Raw genomic sequence first — 21591 nt, 5'->3', positions numbered from 1 at the left:
TTTAAGACTCTACAGGCAAGTTACTTCAGAAAGACAACCTGGAATTTGTGGTTTTCTTTGGTGTTTTTTTCTTAATATTTTTTCTCTTTCAGGATCTTCTTGCTTATTTTCTTTCCTTATGGTTTAGTATGTTTAAGTGTATTTGATTAAGTAACACAGGTGCAACTAATATTTTTTTATCTCTGCATCAAAATTGATTAAATTCTGCTATAAATGTTTCCTTAAAGAGTGTAGTAAGTGAACAAATGTATCATGCTTAAGATCGATAAGCTTAGCTCATATTTTAATTTCTGTGTTTAATAGCTACATGTTATGGCAGGTCTAAATGTAGTTAAATATGTATTTTTTACTGGATAAGAGGGAACCAGTGTAAGTGGCAGACTGACATTTCGGTATTGACAGTGATACATTTCAGTATATCTATAGTCACAAGATGAAAGAAAGTTCAGTCCTGATGTCATTTCTATAGTTATGTGTTTTAAATTTGTCAAATACAAAGATAGTAATTTAATTATAATTTAATCTGTTTTTCAATACCGATGATAATGTCTGATTATAGGTTCAAAGACATTAGGTTATCTACATGAGTTTAAAAAAAAAGTCTTAGTGCAGAGCTTGTTTTTGATTAAATACTCTGTTGAGGATTAAGCATTCTACGCTATCCCATTGTATCATGTTGCTAGAACCGGTTAATTTCCAGGTGCCGCCCCATTTGCCTGATGATCAGTGGGTGCCTACCTTCCTGCTTCCTGCTGCTGCCACGTTCCATGCGAGATCCACTCTCTGTAAAGTGTTGTTGCATTAGGGTGTCTTGTTTGGACTTGAGTTTTTTTTTGCCCGAGAAAGAGAAATGTGCATACTTGTACCATTCAGACTAAGAAATACACACGGTCATTAATGTTTTAAGATGCTGGGAAGCCAATGTGTTCAAAGCAGATTAAGCACATAACCGAGTTTTGTATTTCAGTCTGGAATGCAGTGGTGCAGCTGGGTATTCATGATGTTTTGCTAGAGGTACAAGCAGCACGATATACGTCATCTTGCTTATAGATGAAAATTATTGTAGGAAATAAAGGAAAGGCTTTTGTTACCTTCATTGTCCTACAGGGCAGGAATCACGGATCAAGTGTTGTTAAGATAGGGACGCATAATTGTTGTGCTTTGCCAACAAAGAATGGAGTGGTTTCTTCTAAATGTTTTCTCAGAGAATGATTTTAATCAATTTAAACTCATTTTCTGTGTGGTCTACAATGGGACGGAGTAGTCCTTTTGCATGTGACTTTATTATTTGTTTCTTTGTAAGCTTTATAACAATCTTTTAATCAGGTATTCATGTTCTAGGTACTTGAATACAAATTTTAACCGAATAATTGGAAGAGGAAAGTGTGGCAGGAGTAAGTTGGAAGAAAGAGAAACTGAGAGCCCAAGCTCACTTGAACTTTTTAGTTGTCTTCTGGCAGGGTCGACAGATCAGGTATCAGTGCTTCCTGTGGCACTGAGTCATTAGAATAATTACAGTCTTGAAAGTTAATGTGGGTAAATTTGAAGACAATGATGGTTCAAGCTATATTCATTTATATTATCTGGTACTTCAAAAGTTATTTCATAGTCAAGATTCCTGATCCAGAGAGCAGCATTCTTTCCATATGGATTGGCATTCAGTAACAAAGCACTCATTGAATGCAGAAGTTCATAAATCTCTTCTTAAATGAAGTAATAGATGGCACATCTTTGTGTTTCTATGCAGTCATTTGTGCCAGGGGCTTTACCAGAGAGCTACGAGTGTTGCATTTATCCTTTTCAGTTCCTGCCGTAGAAGTAGACTTTCTTTGTGCCAGCCAATAACTTCTGTGCTGTGAAAATGGGTGAGCACATAAGATCAGTTGCTGGAAGTTCATGAAATGCTAGTTTCCATGATACTGTTTGATTGCTGTAAAAATGGGTTTTTAGAAATTCTGGCTTTCAAAGGGTTCATCAAATGGCATGTGAACACAGCTATTTGTAACTGGAATAAACTTAATAAGGAAGATACAGTTGTTGCATTGTTTGCAAAAACTAATTGCTATTATTCTCTGTATTTTGAAAAGATCAGTTGGTTTTTGTTGTTGGGTTTATTTTTTTCCCCTCTATAAACACAATTCGGCTACAAATGCAGAACAGCTTTTTTTGTGGTGACATTAAGGCAATGAAGTGTGTAGACTCTGGTAGACCTGTTTTCAGAACATTTTTTTGCTTTACATTGATCTGAAGCAAATACACTTTTGCAAATTTTATTCTGGTTAGATATTCCTCAAATTTCTCATATTCATTCAAAGCTCTAGGAGGAGGATCCCTGACAAAGAACGTATATTTCATTATGTGTTCTGAGTAGGCCAATTTGAGAATTTATTTGAGGATTATTTTCTTTCTTAGATGCACCAAGTCTGATAATCACTGTTTAAACATACCCCGGTTGTTTTGGCAGCATTGAACAGATTTCGTGAAACACCAACATTCCTATTTAAATTAGTGTTGTCAATGTTAATAGCAACTAATAATAGCCTATTAGTGCACAAACTGCCTTCAGCTTTGCCTGAGGCTAAGCAAAATATATATTAACTGCAAGTAATGAATGACCAATTTCTTGGGGATCATTGCTTATCTCTGGTATGGTATAAATAGCTCTATTGAAACATAAACAGCGTTACTCTACAATAAATAACTGTAAATTTCAGACAGAAAAACTACAGAATAAAAATATCAAAAAAGTTACTTTATTATGTTGAAGACGACTGCATTCACCCTCAGTTCACTGAAACAATAGTATCAGTCATTGCAGCATATCAGAACGTTAAGTTCAGTGGTTTAGTCTGCCAGATAACTGAGCTGGCAAATTTAGTTAGTTATTTTTCTGGAATAAAGCTATGGTCCAGGAGAGGGCACAACCCTGATCTACATCTAGACATGTATCTAAAACTCTATGATGTGACACGGATCTTCATCCCACACTAGCTGGTGTACTAAAAAGGAAACTGTGCGCTGTTTTGTATTCGTATACTCTTCCCTGTTGAAGTAGTTCATGTACTACTTAACATTTTGCTTTACAGGATGTCTATGCAGCTGTGAAGCAATGAATTTTACCTCAAATACATTCATGTCATGCCATAATCTATTTTTGAGCCACATTTGACTTGTTTGCAAAACCATCAACTCTTTTACTTGTAGCTACTGCTTCTCAGCTGAGATCTAGCACGGAACTTGAGCCATTTCTACAATAACACAATTTTTAACCAGTTTCAGGTTGTCATATTGTTTTGAAGTGCTTTAAAGGCTGACTTGCTTGTCTTAATCCTGACACATAGTTAGGTGTTTTTATGCAATTATTCATTCCCTACTAAGTAGTGAGAACCGATAGCAAAGTACTGGATTACCAGTACTTGATGAGTGTACTGTGAAATGCACACTCGGTTTTGGAGCCAGATATATGTTCGGTTCCTTCATTTTATCCCAACTAGGCATCGACTATAGTTCACAACAGCTTCTTTGACATTTGTAGGCAAGAAATTAGGGTATTAGTACAGGCTGAACTACCACTAGACTCATCATGGAATGTAGCTTTCAAATGCTTAAGGTCTAGCCAGGGGATTTTATTTTTTTTTAATAACATAATTTGTGTTTTTAAAACCAAGACAATAGGGGGAAAAAACAGCTATGAAAAAATGTGTGTCCTCTTCCCCCCAGAAATTATTGGGAAACTTCTTTCTTAACATCAGTGTACAGGATCAGATTCTGTTTGGAACAATAATTGTAATAATATCAATAGAATTGCACAGCAGAATGCAAAGATAGAATAATCCAAACACAGGAAGGATTTAGCTAAGGACAAGGTTCTGATTTAATTTGTGGTGTGTGTCAATAGACCTACTGTGAATTCACACCTGTTTAAATTAGGCTTCAATTTGGCTCTTCATAAAAGGCTTATGTTTAATGCAAGAAAGTGAGAGCATTGGGATTAATGTTGCTGTTATTTACTGTTATTTTGTAAACAAGCCAGGCATTAAGCTGATCTCTGTCTTTCTCATTTCTCCAGGAAATTATTACCAACAGCTACATTTTAATAACAATACATGTTCTGAGAATAAGTATTCAAGTGACTGACTCTGTGCAGTATTGAGTTTGTATAAACGGTGCCTGTATCTGAAGTATTTCCATTAGCTCCTGTCCTGTCATTCTCTATTTGCAATGGTGCAATTAAGAAATTTAGTTACTTATTTGCAAGTGGAGCAATTAGGTCAAATATGTGTAAGTAGCCTTGAAAATATAAAGGTAAACATTAGTCTTAATCCCCTTCCTTCTGTGCCATTTAATATTTTTCTCTTCACTCCTAATGTGCTTTACTTATTATTGTGGCATGTACAATAAAAATGTGCATGCAAAGTCCTGTCTGTTGGATGATTTTAGTCACCTAATAGACTAAGGCAACCTTAGACACTTAAACAAAATGCAAAGCCTCGGTGATGAAATACCTCCAACTTCGGGAGTTTACTGTAGCTTGTCTGATGCTTGAGATACGATACTCTCAGATATTTGACAGAAAAGGGCCACTAATCTTAATAAAAGGCTTCCTTTGCTTCTGCTGGGGTTTTTTTTTCTTCTAGTGTTTAGATGGCATTTATGTGTGTTGCGTCTGCTGCTGTTTCAAAGCAGCCTCCTCAGTGTCAAAGGAAGAGCATGAATCTCTGCCGTAACATCGCGATGCCTTTTGGGGAGCATTGGAGTATACACTGACATGGTAACTGCCCTGCTGCAGTTGTTAAGAGTGTAAGATGCCTTTGCTAACCTCAGAGTGGTTCCTTTGGAAATGTTACTGTCTCAAAGGAAGCAAGTAAGTCATCGGAATTGCTCTGGATAGGTGTGAGATGCTCCTGTAAGCACTGTAATGCCACCTCGGTTGTTAATACCATGAGTGTCTTGCATTTGTGCCCTTAGTATTTAAGCAGTTTCTGAAGTTGCTTATATATGGAAATTCAGCTAATGATGAGTTGTTTATCAGTATAGTGGGGAAATTTCTGCCATTTAAAATTGCTATCTATGTTACTTTTTCTGACTGACAGGGGCATTGCATCTGCATATCTGCTATTTTAATCTTTACAGTTTTCATACGCTATATTGAAATCAGTACATAATGTTAAAACATTCCCTTTCTTGTATTTGTCTTTTTAGCACAATGAATGCTAATTTAAAGACAAATATCAAACAGCATTTAATATTTTACATTAAAGACAATGAAAAAGTATTTAGAACATAGCAGAAATGTTTTTATATTCAATAATCCAAATTGCATTTGCCCACAGCATAGTAAAAAGTATCTGTTTATTTGCACAAGGCTGGGTAATATTTTTAGCCCTGCAGTTTTCTTTTCTTTCACGGGTAGCTAAAAGATGGGAGAGAGGGAAGCTTAAGGAGAACAGTCAGGTCTAATTTTTATCCCAGAAATTAATAACTTGGCATTACAGCTCAAAAAAAATAAAAAAATCATTTGCCTTTCCTCCCTCTTGTTAGGCAGAAGCGATAGTGGATGTGGCCTAAGGAGCCTGTAGCAATGTAAATTATTGCTCCTTCTTTCTTTTAAATCCTTTTGACTTCCTCAGATGGAAATGAGTGTGCAGGAAAAGTATTTCCACAAATATTTTACAGTGCAAAAGGATGTTGCAGAGCAGCTGCAGTTCTTGGGAACTCAGTTTATCTACTCTGCCACAGAGGGAGGAGATGAGATGGGTTAGGCAGTAAAGCACCTGCCTTTCCTCAGAGTGCTGTAGTGCAAAAGTGTGAGGATTATCTGACTCTTCATTCCCGCAATCCTTGAGACGAGGGGGATGCTGAACAAAATTTCTCTTCGGTTGTTAAACATTTACCATGAGGACATCTCTGGACTAGTGTGTTTCTGGGAACGCTTCCATTCTGAACAATCGACATGTCTATCCTTGATGCATTATTTATGTTGGTTTTTTATTAAGTTTATAATATGTTTTATTTCTCATCTCTTTTGGTTAAAATTTAAAATGTATTAGAAGATCAGAAATCTGCTTTACAGAAACAACCTACAGTCGTATTTTATATGTAAATCCTTTGGAATAAATGAATAAATTATGTATTTTAGTTTAATGTTGGTTTAGTTTAATACTCGTATTGAAATATAATCAATTCTCACTGATATGTCTTAAAATGTAAATGCTCCTGACAGTTGGAACGTGTTTTTCATCAAAGTTTGCTGTGTTCTGCTGAAAGCTGCCAGTGGAACGTCATCAGTGTGAAATAAGGGAAACAGGAAAACTCGTGAACTCTGATCGTAGAAGATTATAGTTAATGCTACTAGATAAATAAGATCATATTACGCTTATTTGCTTCCTTATACTCTCAGCCAGTATGGTTTAAATACAAAGATATCTAGAGCTTTTTTCTTCCGCTGGCAAAATGCTTTTCAATTATTTCAAACTGTAATACTGTAAGTGAGATAAAAAGAAGGGATGAATACAGCAAATGAGTACAGGATTGGCAGAAAAGTGGAAAATACTGACAAATTATCCTTTTAGGGTCTAGCAAGGTTTAATCTAAATATCATTTCTTCTTGACAGTATGAGATCTAAGAATTTATTGTCATCCTACCATGGGTGACAAAAGATTGCTCATTCTTCCTCTTCAGCCTTTTTTTCATTTTTACCCATTTAATTCATTGTGTATTAAATTACATGAGAAAGTCTTATCTTCCGTTTCCATATTTGTTAGTATTTCATTTCCTCTTGGTTTTAGGAGTAAGATGGAAGATCAGCATAAAGCTGTATTATTCAGAGTTACAAATATTACCATATCCTCATCTTACAAATAGGGGAAGTATTGGTAGCAGCAAATAGCTTTGGTCAGACCACCTGGAAGAAACGTAGAACATGGAGAAAGTGGCTCCTTTCTATGTGTGCAGCCTTCATAGACTTCTAATAGAAAAGTGAAAGCTAAACCAAACATATTAGACTATTTTTTATTTCTGCAATAGAAAATAGGATAGGAATAGGAAGTTGTACATGAAATTGCAGTTAGTTTGTACAGGTAACGCAGGTTTGACTACTGCTTGTTTCAACTTACTTTCATATACTGGTCTTGTGAAATGAAATTCAGTATTTTAGATACTAATTTTGTTTTGTTTAATCATACCTAGCTTTGCACCCTGACTTTATATTTTGTAACATGAGCATAAGAGGAATTGTGTATAATTAGCTCTTCTAGAATATGCGTCTAGGAGCACTGAATAATTCCTTCAGGCTGCTTCCTCTCCCTAACAGATGTTTTTGAGTAATATTTTAATTAGATTCACATATTCTGATGACCAATTATATTGCCAGTGTTTTTTCTTTATCTTAAGTTTCTACTCCAAATGATTTACAATGTAGATTTTATACAGTGCTTCACAACACTGACTTTCAATTGAGCAGCGTGTGTCACTATCTGATCATAAATTGTTCCCCATGAGATGTATTGACATCACAGAGGAGGAGACCTTTGGGCAGCAGAAACCAAATGTAGAGTAACAACGTTCCTTTGCCTCGGGTGTCATCCAGAAAAGGAACTGGGGAAAGTCAGTGGCTTGGAGTTTCCTTTATTCCATGAAACCACACTTCCTAAAAGATTTGCATGTGGGAGGAAATGCTTGGAAGTGAGAATGGCTCAGGACATAAGTCAGGGTTGTTCGGCTCTATTGCTGGAAACCTTGCTAAAAACTACCAAAAGCATGTAAGAAACCCAGGGGACAAAAGTTAAGGGTACTTTTAAACTGTATCTAGTATTTATTATGGTTCATAGTGCTGCTCCCTCCCCACTTCCTCAGTTTTGTACTTTAGAGGGATTTTATGTGTTCTCTGATATCGTTAGAAATGGTGCACTGGAACTAGAAGGAGAAATAGCATCAGTATTTTAACTACCGGCAAGGTAAGAGAGAATTGTTTGTATCTGTTAAATGTCCTCCTGTCCCCAAATGGTATGCATGTAAAAAAAGGTTGAACACATGAATATAAATGATTTTTAATTTCTGTGACTCCAGCTACTAAACTTTCCCCCTGTTTTTCTTCCTCTGAAGATCCCGTATGGTTTTAGCATTGGTTATGCTAATAAATACTGCAGAGTACGACTCCAGATTGATGCAGCCAATGTTGTCTTATCTTGGGGGTATATTTGTGGAACAGTTGAATGTTATTGATGAGCTGTTAATTTTCTTTTGGCTTTTGAATCTAGTCATTGTAATGAGCATTACCAAATGTTGCTGTGGGCTTGTTTACATCAATGTAGTAAGCATGTCACTTTGAAGCTGAAATGAATTCACATTTGTAAACGAGCTTGGAATATTTTGAGGTGATTTATTCTTCTCCTTTCCAAAATATTGTTACATTTCCTATCAATCAAGTATCATGGCCAAGGAAGAGTTGAAGGTATATTTCTTGTAGGAGTGGGTGAAGCTATTTCTTTAATGCATCTGATGTTAAACAGATAGTTTCCATGTGGTGTGGTCGGTTTGCCTATGGGATCTTCACCATATTGTCACTCCACTTAGCTCTAACTCATTGGTGGGCTGTTTAGCATTCATAGGTTAGTAAGTGGCTCTCTCCTATGCTCTCAAACAATGCCTTTGGCTTATGGAAAGATAGCAAGTAGAAAGGGGTCTTCGTGCCACAAACACACTCCAGGTTTTCCATAGTTAGTCAGTGGAATAAAACACATTTAATCAGAAGGATATTATTCACATCTTTCACTGTAGCTTTTAACCTGTAAATGCAATATGAGTTTCTCTCTCTGCCTAAACATTTTTTGTGTAAATGTAAAATATAAATTAATACATGCACTTTGTGCATGGTAAGTGTTGTTTACACTTAAGTGTCCTTCTCATTGCTCTGTCCAACAGCAATGTCGAGTGGCACCTTTGTTTAAGAATATCATATTCGATTAACTTTACCCCAGACAGTGCTTTTGAGACAGCAAACTTTCTGTTATTGTCCAGTCATGCTAAGCTCTTTTAGAGCAAGTATTTTACTGTTTGTTGAAGTGGCAGAATCATAATGCATGCTTTGAATTTATAATTTTCTGCATAATTTTCTTATAAACATACCTCTGGTTGCACAGTCAGAAAGTACTTGATGTAGTTTACTTGAATTGAATCTTACTTGATTTGAATCTACTTGAACTATTGATGTTGGGATCACAGAGCTGCTTACTAGTTGTGCATTGTCAATGGGATCTGATGAGTGGTGCAGTATTTATAGCTCAGCACTAGAGACTTCTCATTTGTTTTCTTTATGACAAAACATTTTATGGATGCTTGTGTCTTCTGATCACCACAAAAATCTTAGAAGCAGAGTATAACTGAATAGTAGCTACTGTTGCAAGTTCTTAAACTCTTTCATAAGGTAGTGGTGTATTTTGTGATTTCTTCTAGCTGGTGGTCTGCACGAGCCAGTTCTTGCTGATTGCAATGCGGCTGCTTTTTGGAGGTGGCAATGGACTGCATTCTCTCATCTGTTGTCAGGAAGAGATGCTGCTTTAGGTTATGCTGGTGATCAGAGGTAGGAGTGGAGCTCTTGCTGTAATGGGATAAAGCTCCTGGTGAAGGGAAAAATCTCCAGATTTATTTTTATGGGCTTGAGAATTTTTCTAAAGAGACTAAAAAACTTCCCAGAATATTGCATACTTTCCTTCCGTAAGGAAGATGATTGTGATGAGGTCTCATTTGTAGTCACAGAAACTGCTTTTGAAAGGTTGAGATAGAGGTAGTGAATATGCACCTAGCTTATGTTGGTGGTTGCCCTCTTGGTATAATTATAAAAAGCTTGGTTTGGGCCTGGTCTTGGTAAGGAAGGTGACATACGTTTTCTTTGTAGTAGCTCGTTAGTTCAGCATAAGTGAAAAGCCATGTTTGTGCACAGCTTTGCAATCTAGATTTCCCTTTCGGGGGATGGTGCAACAATATAGGCAATTTATTCAGGTCCTAGTGTGCTACCTTGACTCTCAAGATACATTTTTATCTCAATAGCCTGAATGTGACTGAAAGAGCCATCCTTTTGTGGCATAGTAAGAGAGGACCTAGAAGCTGCTGTTCTGAGGAACATACACCCTCAGTGTGTTTGCTCATACGCAGTCAGTGTGTTTGGGGTTAGCTGCTGGTGTTTTGCCAAGTCCCTGCTGGTGCTGTTCTGAGGAACATACACCCTCAGTGTATGTTTGCTCGTACGCAGTCAGTGTGTTTGGGGATAGCTGTTGGTGTTTTGCCAAGTCCCTGCTGACTTTTGGTGTCTTCTTGGTGCCAGTGGTATAAGGCATGCAGCAGTCCTGCATTTGATAAGAAGAGAATATGAGGGATGATCTCTGGGGCAGGTGCATGAGGAAGCCTTTGCATCCTGCCTTTCCCTTGCTCCGGGTCAGCATCAAACTACTAAAGGGCTTTGAGTCTTTTTCAAAAATCCTCAGCCTGGCTCAGAAATTGGTAAGAACATGGCTGTTACAGTGCTTCTCTGTTGCCTCAATAAAAGAAAGCCTTCCTTCCAAGTTTGTGCCATTTTGTGGCTAGTAAGTGCTGCGGAGCATTTGTGAAGGTGGGCACAATGGCTGGAGTCTGCCAGGGCTTTGCTGCCAAAGGCAGTGTTTTTCTTCCATAGCACCTGTATTTCTCTCTATTTAGAACTGCAGGTCTTCCTTTCTAACAAGGGGTGCTGCCCAAATGCTTTTTTGTGGTGTGCTCAATGTGTCTACAACTATCTTTTATGTCTTTGCCCATGGAGAAAAATATAATTGAGTCATTCTTCCTCAAGCCTGCGTGGCTGTGTGTTCAGTCAGTACTATGTTCTCGACATTCCTATTGATGGTTTGGTACATTGATTATTTTTATTCTAGCCTGCGATTCTGCCTCCATTCCAGCTTTTTAATTTTTATAGTTCACTTCCTTTTGAACAGCAAATTCGGCTGTGTTTGGCTCTGTGCATATTTTGTTAGAAATGTAATCTCCTGAATACAGATTTCTCCATAGTAGCTAATAACCTGCAGTACTTGTAAGTTCTTTTTTCTTTTTATAACCTATCTTTTCCAATACATTTTCTGACTACTGCAATACAGTTTGATTTTTATTGGATCATTTTAGAGCATAATAATTCATTTCTGATCTCTAGTACCTCTTGTCCATGTCTGAAGCCGTCCACATTATTTCAGTCGTTCATTTTTGTTTACATCTTTTCTGTCTTCAAAACAAAGGAAGTCTTCTGCATTTTGTAACAGAATATCTTTCTGGCTGGTATCACTATTTTAGTCTTCTAATATCCAATTTCCTCTTAATATAAAATCAAATAGCATTTTTGGTGCTTTACCAGCCAACTATAGCAGAATTTTTTAAGCTTTCTTATAGATATCTTATAAATTGGTTGGTGGCTAATAATGGCAAAGACCCTAAATCATTAAAGTTTAGGAAAATAAAACAAAAACAAGTAGAAATACTGTTTTTAAACAGTAATAATTACACATACAATAAAATAAACATATTTATATGCAATTTAGAATTTAAGCAATGCTTATTCATGTTAAATAAAGGCCCATAACAAGTAAACAATCTAAATTAATTGAATTTTGGCGTAAATCTTTGTAGTAATATTTGTTCATTTGTTGCTTCTGTAATAAATTAGAAAGAATCATTATCTACCTTCTGCTTAGGAAAAAGAAGAAAAAAAAACAAACCAACACAAAGCACGTATCCTTTCACCTTGCAGAAAGCTACGTTAAAGCCTGCAGTTTCAGTTAGGTTTCTCTCTCAGGCTCAGTAAGAACTCTTAAGACACTGAATCGTGGTCAACTTTATGGCAAGAAGCCTCTGTTAAGAGAAATGGCACTGAGTTGCCATTTTCAAATAGTTTCAGATTACTGTTTTCCAAAACTTTAGGTTTGCATGGTCATGAAATAAAATAGAATTCCTGGCTGAGAACTCATGTATGTTGATCTGGGCTCTAGACAGCTGGCAGAGCTCAGGTTGGAGGTTCCCACTGGGGAAATTTGCATTAGGAGTCAGAATGCAAAAACAGAAATAACCTGCAGCCAGCTTGGAAGCAGCAAGGATTGTCCACAAAGTGGAGATGTTTGGCTGTTAGCTTTGCCAGCTCAGATCACATTTTGATGATAGTCTTTGACAGCAGTTCCCTGTATCACCCAAAAAACAGTCTCCTGCACTTCTATCCCTGTCGTTGCTGCCCTTTCAGTGTATAATGATGTAATTTGCAGTTTTTTAGCCCTATGGGGAAAAAAAGCAGTAGTCTAGTACTCTTTGAAGTATAGTTGTCTAGTTCTGGTGTACAACATAACTGCCAAAAACACATGGCAGGGGCTTCCCATCCTACTGCTTTCCCTTCTTTCTGTCATAATGTTCTCTGGTTGCTTGCCTCTCTTAAAGTCTCCTTATGTCCTCTGAGGACATCCACACATTTTGGTGATGATGTTGATGAAGTCTTCAAGATATCTCCGAAGCCTGAGTTCTAAAGAAGCATCAGTGTGGTGATAAAACTGAAAAAACAAGCTAAATCAAGAAGTGGAGACATGAGGTGTTAAATTATTTTTAAAATGTCTGTATAATTTTCTGAAGCAATCATTCCTGGAGAACTAGAGGACCTGCTAATACTCCTGTGATGCAGAGAGAGATCTTTTGCAGTGTATGTCAACCTCTTCAGGTATAGCCTTCTGGAGTGCAAGTTTGGGGTTGGCTGCATTGCTTATTCTGGTAGGTGGCAAATACACACCTGCTCTGTCTCGATGCAGCTGCTACGTGTAGACGCTTAAACAGTTTGAGTCCTGTCAGCATTTATATACCTCATAAATGTGAGTGGTTGCACTGAAATCAATCACTACTCAAATTAAAAAGGTAAGCAGGTGAAAAGTGTGAAATTTGTTTATCTCAGTTGATAAATTTGCTGTTGGTTTTTAGCTTAACTTGCACAACTGATACATCAAAATGTCAGTTAATTAGAAAAGTGTTTCAAAATTCCTCAGATTAGAGAATTCCTCCTCTTGTTTTCATATATTGATCCATGTGCAAATACAAGAAAAGCAAACATCCCAAAAAGCAGCTGAGTGGGCAGTCAAGCGTTTGCTCCCGTTCGTGTGAATAATAGTTGTATTTGGAGGAATTCTTCAACTGGCTTATGTCTGGCAGCTTGTGTTGGTGATTTCAGATTTGGACCCTTGTTTGAATGCTTCCAATGAGCCACCAGAACAGGAAGAAGACAAGTAGAGACAGTTGCCCAGGAATTCTCCACTACAGATAGGTTTTTCTTACAGGGTCACTGTGTTTGGCTGATTTAATTACTTCTAAAGGTATTTTCTTCATGCTTGTTTTAGAGATAGCGATCTGAAACCATATGACAGATATTTTCATGTATTTATATTTCTGATTGGTCTTTTTTTTTTTCCCTTAAGAATAGCAGAACAACCAATGACCTTCTACTAATGTAACCAGATTGATTTTAAATGCCTAGAAAATTCAATGGTATTTCATATCTCCACACCTTTGACTTAATTTCTTGACTTTTCTCTTGAGTGTAGCTTTTAATATGACAGCACCCAGGGGGTTAGTTAGAGACATGCTTCTGACATGCTTCTGGTTCACTTCAGTTGTGTGATAAACTGATAAATGTGACTGAAATTTGTAGTCATCCTAGAAGCAAATAGAGAAGAAGTAGAAAGCCTGGTTTCATTGAGCGATCATTTCGGAGGCTGAAACATAACAAATTGTGGTGATGAGAAAGCTGCTGGGTGGAATATAAAACATTTGGAAATATTCTGGTTGTGCTTATAATACCGGATTGCTTCTTCTTTATAGGCTGTATAGTATTACTTTGAAATGCTCACCTATGTTCAGTATACACAATGAAGTTTAACAGTTAATGGAACAGTAGAAAAAATGCAAAGAATAATCTTAATCAGAATAAGATACTGTCATAGAGACAGGTCACAAGTGTAGGTTTTAGTTAACCGTTAACCTTATCACTTGGCAGTTTTCTAATCTCCTAAACAGCACTTCCAGGCAGTGATTTTTATTATTTGCATTATAAGAATGCTAATAGATTCTCACCACAATCAAGGCTTACTTTACTTCATGCAGATACGGCTAAAAGATGAGTCCGTCGTCTGAAGAGCCCAAATGGTATACGTATATTGATTATTTTATCTCTGTTATCTTTCACAGGTTCAATCTGAGCCTCATATAATATGCATAAAGCTCTTTGATGCACAATTTTTTTATTAACTGTAAGGAACATTATTATCCTTATCTATTACTAAGGTGGTATCAAGTCAGAATTTGCACAAATGTTTAGTTTCTGTGTAAGAAAGCTTTTATTATGTCAAGGATAATTGCTTTTTTTATTTTTAATTTATTGAAACCTTTGTTTCCCACATAATATTTTGTAGCATTAAAGTTGTAACACTTGAAATATGGAAGTGGAACAGGCCATTAAAAGGGGTACTTGCTCCCTTTATTGCTTTTGTCTATGTTTAGAAACATTCGTTTCCAAATATAGTTAAATATAACTTTTAATTTTTAAATTATAATATAGATATTTATTACAATATTAAAATTTAGCTGGTTGTCTCTTTAATAGTTGAGATGGGGAGGTGGGGGGAGTGTAGCATGCCACAGTATCCATGTTAGGGACATGAAGATCTCTACATGAAATGGTAGTGAAGGATGTCAGAAATGTGCTGCTTATCTGATATTTAAGCTGCAGACATTAAAGACATCATTGCTGACACAAAAGTCGATACAGAACACTTCAAAGATCCACAAGGATACACTGGAAACTGAGTGAGACTCAGTGCAGGGGATAGTAACCAAATATAAAATATTTAATAGGAACTACTTTGGAAAGCAACAGTGCTGAAAGGGACCTTAAGGGCCAGTAAATGAGATAAATGGAGCCAACAAGTCAAATGCTACTTTGGGCTGCCTGTGTACATGCATCTTGTCAAGGATCTGTGAAATATAGTAGATGTCACCGAGACTTCTCTGACAAGTCAGTTCTGGGCATTTCAACACCAGGAATGTATAAAATTGAAGAGACTCTCAGAGGAGTGCAGAATGTGATTATGTCTTTGGGACTTGTTTTGCAAGGAAAGATTTTTTTTTTTTAAAAGGTCTGAATCCATAAAGTAGGAGTTGTCACTGAACTCTGAAACAAGTATGGGGGACAGAGAGGGAAGAACTTTGGATGTATATAGCATCACAGGTGTTTCACTAAGAGTACAGTGCAGAATATACAGCAGAATATATCTGTTAGCAGACACAGACCCAGCAATGTTGGTTCAGTAGCTCTAAGTGGCAGTCTGAGAAATTTAAATATGAAACCCAAGACAGTTTTAGAACAGTGTAGTCATTCAAAATGGGAATACTTTGCTGAGGGACAGTAAGTTCTTAGTATTTGGAGCCCTAAGGGTCTGAATGTTTTTCCAAACATGCTTGGGCTGAGCCTTGCATTATGAGGGTTAATGTGAGGGTCACTGGTTGAAACTGTAGTTCTGATTGTGGAAGTGGTCAGATTGAATGGGTGCATCGGGTCTTTCATTGCTTCACGATCTGTAAAGCTATTATGTTTTTACTGACTATTAAATTGTTAAAACATGTCTGTTTTAAAGTAGTATAAAGCATTAAATGAAGTGGTAGAGGCTTTGTGGCTGCAGTTGTTTAAATCCAGCCAATACAATTGAGTATATACTATAGAGGACATGACAGGCGTGTGATTCATTGATTGCAGTTCTTCATCAGTTTGTAGTCAAAGGAAATAACCTAATAGATCTTTCCATCTCCGACTTGTGTAATACTGTCTATAGTTCTTGCAGCTGCCCTAGACTTTTGGCAACTGGCCCAAGCCCAGAAATTAACACTAAGAAATTAATTTTCTATAAGCTAATAAGGACAAAGGCCATTCAATCTGTTGTTTATACAGAAAGCTTATTGAATCTGAAGACTATACATCTGGGAATGAGCTGGTAGAATCCATTTGTTAAATAATAATGCCAACACGTCAGAGAAATACTTGTGCAGTGATCAGTTAGTCATTCAATAAAGGGGAGTTCAGGTAGAATGCAGGTCAAGATATTTATCTATGGTAATGCAAATGAATAAATGTTTATTAAAGGTTAAGGAAAGAAATTAAAGAAATACACATCTAATCAAACTATATCAAGATTAAATCAGAACCTTCACTTCATTATCCCACTGCATTGCTGCCCTCCCCTGGTGAGGCATTAATCATGGCTTCCTTTTCTCCTGTATAGTTTGCACTTCAGATTCCAGGCATGGCAGGGTCTGTTTCTTATAAAAGTTTTCCATCTATTCAAGCACGTTGGCTTTTCTGCCTCAGTTGGAGTTTTTAGTCTTCCAATGGGTCCAGGTAGATTTAATTTTTTGGTTCCCAGAACTCTTGATTAAGGGTGGACACTGCTAATTAGTCCACTTCGCATTTTGAGTGGCTGATCCCTAAAGTCTCTGTCAGTGCAGTGTGTCTCGCCTGTGATTACTTTTCTCATCTGCAGAAGTAGGCTTTGCCAAATACTAGGTATGGAAAATTTTGAATTGGGGATTTTGTAACTGTCTTTAGCATGTCTGTATGTCTTGCCAAACAATTGATACAAATAATGAAAATCTTTTGTTATCATTTCTGTCTTTGCTTCAGAATTTTAGCATTGACCTCATGTAAAGAAAAACATCAAGTCCTTTCATATTTAAATTAAATACCTTAAAGCTAACATCCAAGTGAGTAATTTTGTAGGTTTGTTAGAAATTGGGAACTTGTTACATACTACTATGTAGTTTGACCTACTGACTCAAATTCGGAGTCTGCCATGCTTTCCCTAGACTTTTATCTCAAATTGGTTACCTTGTGGCAAGAACACTTTTTTAACAAGGAAGACATACTGGAAGTGGCTACTAATTAGTAGGGATTGTTTTGCTTTTATGAATGTAATGATATAAATACAGTCAATTGACTCGTCGGTGGTTCTCCACTGCATACTGCTGAACACTGGCTGTGCATGAGATGTGTCCTCATCTATCTTTATTTCAGGTATATCATAGGTGTGAAGCACATCATCTTGGCTGTTATCTACTTCTTAATGAAACACTGGTATCACAGTAACATATTTGCCCTCTAAGTTGTGTATCTGCAAAGATTGTCTATATGATGTGTCTTGTAGTCACTGCATGGGACTGATGACTCTTTTAGCAGTCAATCCTTTGTTTATCCTTAACTTAAAATTGATGTGAAGAGATAGTTCTGCTTGTCTAAACCATACAGACTATTTCTTTAGAAGAGAACAATGATTTTCTTAACCATGGACTAGTTTGGTGCCAGTAGAAAAAATTAAGTTGCCTTGAAACAAATGGTGTAAATCAGGTGCTGTCATTGTTCATTGGGAGCCAGAGAAATTTCACTTAAATGTGAATATAAAACAGTATATTAACCTTACTGCAATAGATCAGTGTTTTTAAATAGGTTTACAAAAGCATTTGGAGTGTGTAACTATCTTCTCTTTTATTATCTGTTGCACTTGTGTGTTACTGGTTTTTTGTGTCTGCTGCATCTCGTGAGGCAGAGGAATGTACTAAGGGCATTTTATTGTCTCGCAGTGGAGTGTTACAATTCATGACTGCCCTATCAACAGTAAGGCATATGAAATGATGACCCTTGGCCTAGAATTTTTTTAATGAGGTCCGGAATTCAAGTTGTATGTCAGTCTGGTTTTGTTTTAAAAGTGCACTGAATGAATCTGTCTGCACTGAGCTCCAACCAGCAGTGTGTTCTCTAAGCTGGAGAGTCGTAGGCATCTGAGCAGCTCAGTCTGGCTCAGCCCTGATGGCGAAGCCCAGTCAAAATTTGTTTTATTTATAAAAGTAGCGGCACTTTTCTTTGGCTTCTATTTCCTTGGGTGAAAACACTTGTTTGAACTGGGATTTCTTTTCCTGAGGAAGGGTGCATGATTTGACATGTATTGAATGAGTTGCCAAAATAAGAACAGACATGATCTTATCCTCCTCTAGAAGTTCTAAAATGCAAGCACTTCGCTAGGATCATCATGCTTAGTTCTGCTGCCTCATTATGAATTAGCTTGTAAGTGCTAATAATAGGTCATGGCAAAGGCACTCATTATATGTAAATACACGTGACTAAATTAATTTAATTATTGCTATCACTTGCATGGTAAATAATCCATGTGTTTTATGAATGACAAGGTTTCAGCCCTGCTGTATAGTCCTATTTATATGGGAGCAGAATTTGCTTCATCATGTCCGTAAAGCAAATACTGAAATCTCTACTTTATTCTTCATATAGGCAAAGATCACAAAGAAGTGAACAGGTGAATGAAGTAAGAGTGTGTATGTGTGTTTGTTATTGTGTAAATTATTATGCCATGAAATTAAACAAAATATGTTCCCAAAGAAATAGGAATCATGATCTCCTGTGGCTGGGTATAGATGTGTGAAGGGAAAAAGGTCTGGAACAGAGAAACTCATGTTCCTGTATTCATCAGCTATAACAAATGTTCACTGGTAAATAGAAAGCTTTAAGCAAAAAGAATTTTACAATGTGTCAGCACCTTTGTTAAACTTTAATCTTTACAGCAGTGCTGAATATTCCTATCTGCCTACAGATACATTTTCAGTGTTGTTTACTTTTTCATGGGAACAATGCTCCTTTTCTGTATTTATGCTATTTCTCGTATGATAATGATCATTATTCTAAGAATATAAAATCTGGTTGTCAAACAATTTCTGGTGTCAGAATTAAAGGTGTTATATGCATGTGCACTATGTTAGAGGCACTACTTGCATTTTCTGCTTGTGACCCCTCCCTCAGGACCCCTCTCATACTGAGTGTGCATCATAGACTGTGCCAGAATGATGACAAGCTATTCAATATTTTGTTTTATTTTAATTGTTCAATGTATATCCTTAAGCCTTGTTTATTGCCACTGCTTAAACCTCCATCTTACAACAATATTAATTTTGTGTTAGCAATTCTGTCGTGCTCATCACTACAGTATTCAAATACTTCACATACGCTAATGTATTTCTCTGTTCAATAACGCTGAGAAGTGATGAGGGTATTACCTCCATTTTGTAGATGGTGAATTTACATATATACAAATTAAGTGAAAAATACTTGCTAAACTTGAACTGCTCAACACCTCAGGGTACTTCAAACATTAGTGCAATATAATAATAAGAATAGCTCTCACTGACTTAAGTTACAGCTCTGTAGGTTTATAAAAAGGCAAAATGAAAAGTGGAGTTATCATGTGGCATCATTTGATTTTAAGTTGTTTCTAGCATCTAGGTTCAATATAAAGATTTACACTACTTGAGCAAAAGAGCTTTTGATAGCAGTAGCAACCTATCATCTTCTCTTTGAAACCAACACTGAAAGGAAAAGAAATCCATGTATTGCTGTTGGGTTTCACAAATGCTACCTGACAGCTTCCCCCCTCCCCTTCCTTGAAGTTGGCTTCTTTCCCTGGTCTGGTTCCAGTCACTTTCTTTCCCAGCCTGAGCTTTGCCCCAGAGCTTTTCTCCTACTTAATTTCATCTTTCTGAGCTTTCCATTCAAATTCTAGTCATCTTGCTACAGTTGTCTTCAAGAGTTCTGATCTCACTGTTCCTGTGCAGATTGTTCTTGTGTGCTCTCCCCTTCTCTCCTTTTGCATTTTAGTCTGTTTTTAATGATTCACCTTTGTTTCTTGTTTCTAACTACTTTTCATGATGTGGTTTCTGTCCAAATGGTTTCATCTGCTCCTCTCTCTTTTGCAGTAGTTTAAATCAGCTGTCCATCTTCTTCACCATCCTTGAGTGCCATTAAGCAGAGGTCTTTAGGAGCACAGAATGAGGAAACCTCTGGCTCACAGGCTCATTCTCTAGCGCTGTCCTTGCTGCATGAGCATGGGTAGCAGTGAGAGCAGTGACCTGACCACTGTAGCCCTGGGCTGAAGTCTTCTCAGCCTCTCTGTAATGTGGTGCCAGCACTTTCTGGTCACCCAGAGGCCTCTGAGGACTTTTGTGCATTCAGTTTGGATGCAAGACTGACGTAAAGGCTAATGCTACGACAATTTGCAAATCTCTTATTCCAGCAACAGCTAGGGGCCCTGGGGCATTTTGGAGGAAAAGTCTCCAGCAACATATGTAAAACACGTTGTCTCTAACATCATCCTCAGTGGTGTCTGGGTGACTCTGAATAACCCTCCCCTCTTCCCTCAACACCCTGAGGTAGAGAATCTGGTAGGAGAGGTTCATTCCAAATGGTTAAAATTTCAGAAAATACAACCAAGTTTCATATTGCAGTAAAGAATGTTTTAGGATTAGACAAATAGCCTAAGTGATATACCAGCTTCCTACAACTTTTCACTGAAAACAATGCTTTCAAAAATAATACAATTTTTGAAGTTTTGTAATGTTAAGTTTGTGATCTATGCTCTACCCTTCTCCCCTAGTAATTAATTAATTCTGCAACCCTTTTCCAAAAAAAAACCTAGCATAATCCTTGTTATATGGACCTAATTGGAATGACATTGCTGATTTTATCAAAATGATGGATTCAAGTCCAGTAAGTTGTACACACCTATTCACATGCATGCATATTTCAGTTTGTGAATTTGAGCATGTCTCATCGTGTAGTCAAAAGACAGCTATCTATCGCTACCTGATAACACAGAACTGAGTTTTACAAACCTTTTGTAGCTTGCACTGCTGAAAACATTTGTTCAAAGGTTGTCAGTTAATGAAGTGTGATGAAAGTTATGAAGGAAGACCCTGGAGTGTTTTCCATAAGGTGGTTTGGTTTTTTCCCTCCTACAGATGGAGTGATATAAATCTTCAGTGTTTATAAAATTTAAAACTTTATGTTAACAGATGCAAACTTTGCAAGTTTTTAAAGGCTATTAATTTGTATTTCAGTGCATACTTAGAGCTGCCTATTATAAAATCTAAACTTCTTTATCATCTGCTTCTTTTGTAAGTTTTTTTAGGCTTTCTTAAAATAGCATTGTACATCGCCATATGTACGCAATTACCATACTACCTTGGCATTTCTCTGGGAAGCTAGCAAGCTTCACTTTCCTTTCCCATTCTGCTTGCTTCAGCAAAGGACCTATGTCTGCTTCTGTGTTTATGGACCCCAGATGCTTAGCTCAGGGATGAGTGTCTCCAGAGCAGCTGGACAGCTGTGTTTCTTCCTAGGATTTACAGGTAGATTTTTCCCTCTGGGTGTGGTGCGAGTTTTGCTGGTTGGTGTTTTGTCCTGCTTGTCAGGTTTGGATTTGAAGGGATATGTTTGCAGGGTGTGTTAATTCTGGAGGTTAAGTCCTTGACAAAGCAGTTGGAGAGTACTGCATTCAGAAGCTGTTCTGGGCTTGCTTTTAAATCCGTACATTGGTTAATGTAATTTCTGCATGCAGCACATAATAATTGATTGACAGTGTTAAAAATTTGTGTATGTACACATATAGATCTTGACTCAGTAAAAGACGTGATGTATAGCCTGGGGGGGGGGGGGGGGGGGG

General features: G+C 37.0%; 1 protein-coding gene across 3 annotated transcripts in view; it reads left to right on the top strand.

Annotated features, from left to right (window-relative positions):
• The window catches only part of TENM1 (teneurin transmembrane protein 1), a 344428-nt gene that overhangs the window by 112195 nt on the left and 210642 nt on the right, over nucleotides 1–21591 (top strand). The window lies entirely within an intron of this gene.

The sequence above is a fragment of the Calidris pugnax genome, unplaced genomic scaffold (assembly GCF_001431845.1).
Source record: "Calidris pugnax isolate Ruff unplaced genomic scaffold, ASM143184v1 scaffold38, whole genome shotgun sequence".
Classification (NCBI taxonomy): domain Eukaryota; kingdom Metazoa; phylum Chordata; class Aves; order Charadriiformes; family Scolopacidae; genus Calidris; species Calidris pugnax.
This window is presented reverse-complemented; position numbering and strand designations above follow the sequence as displayed.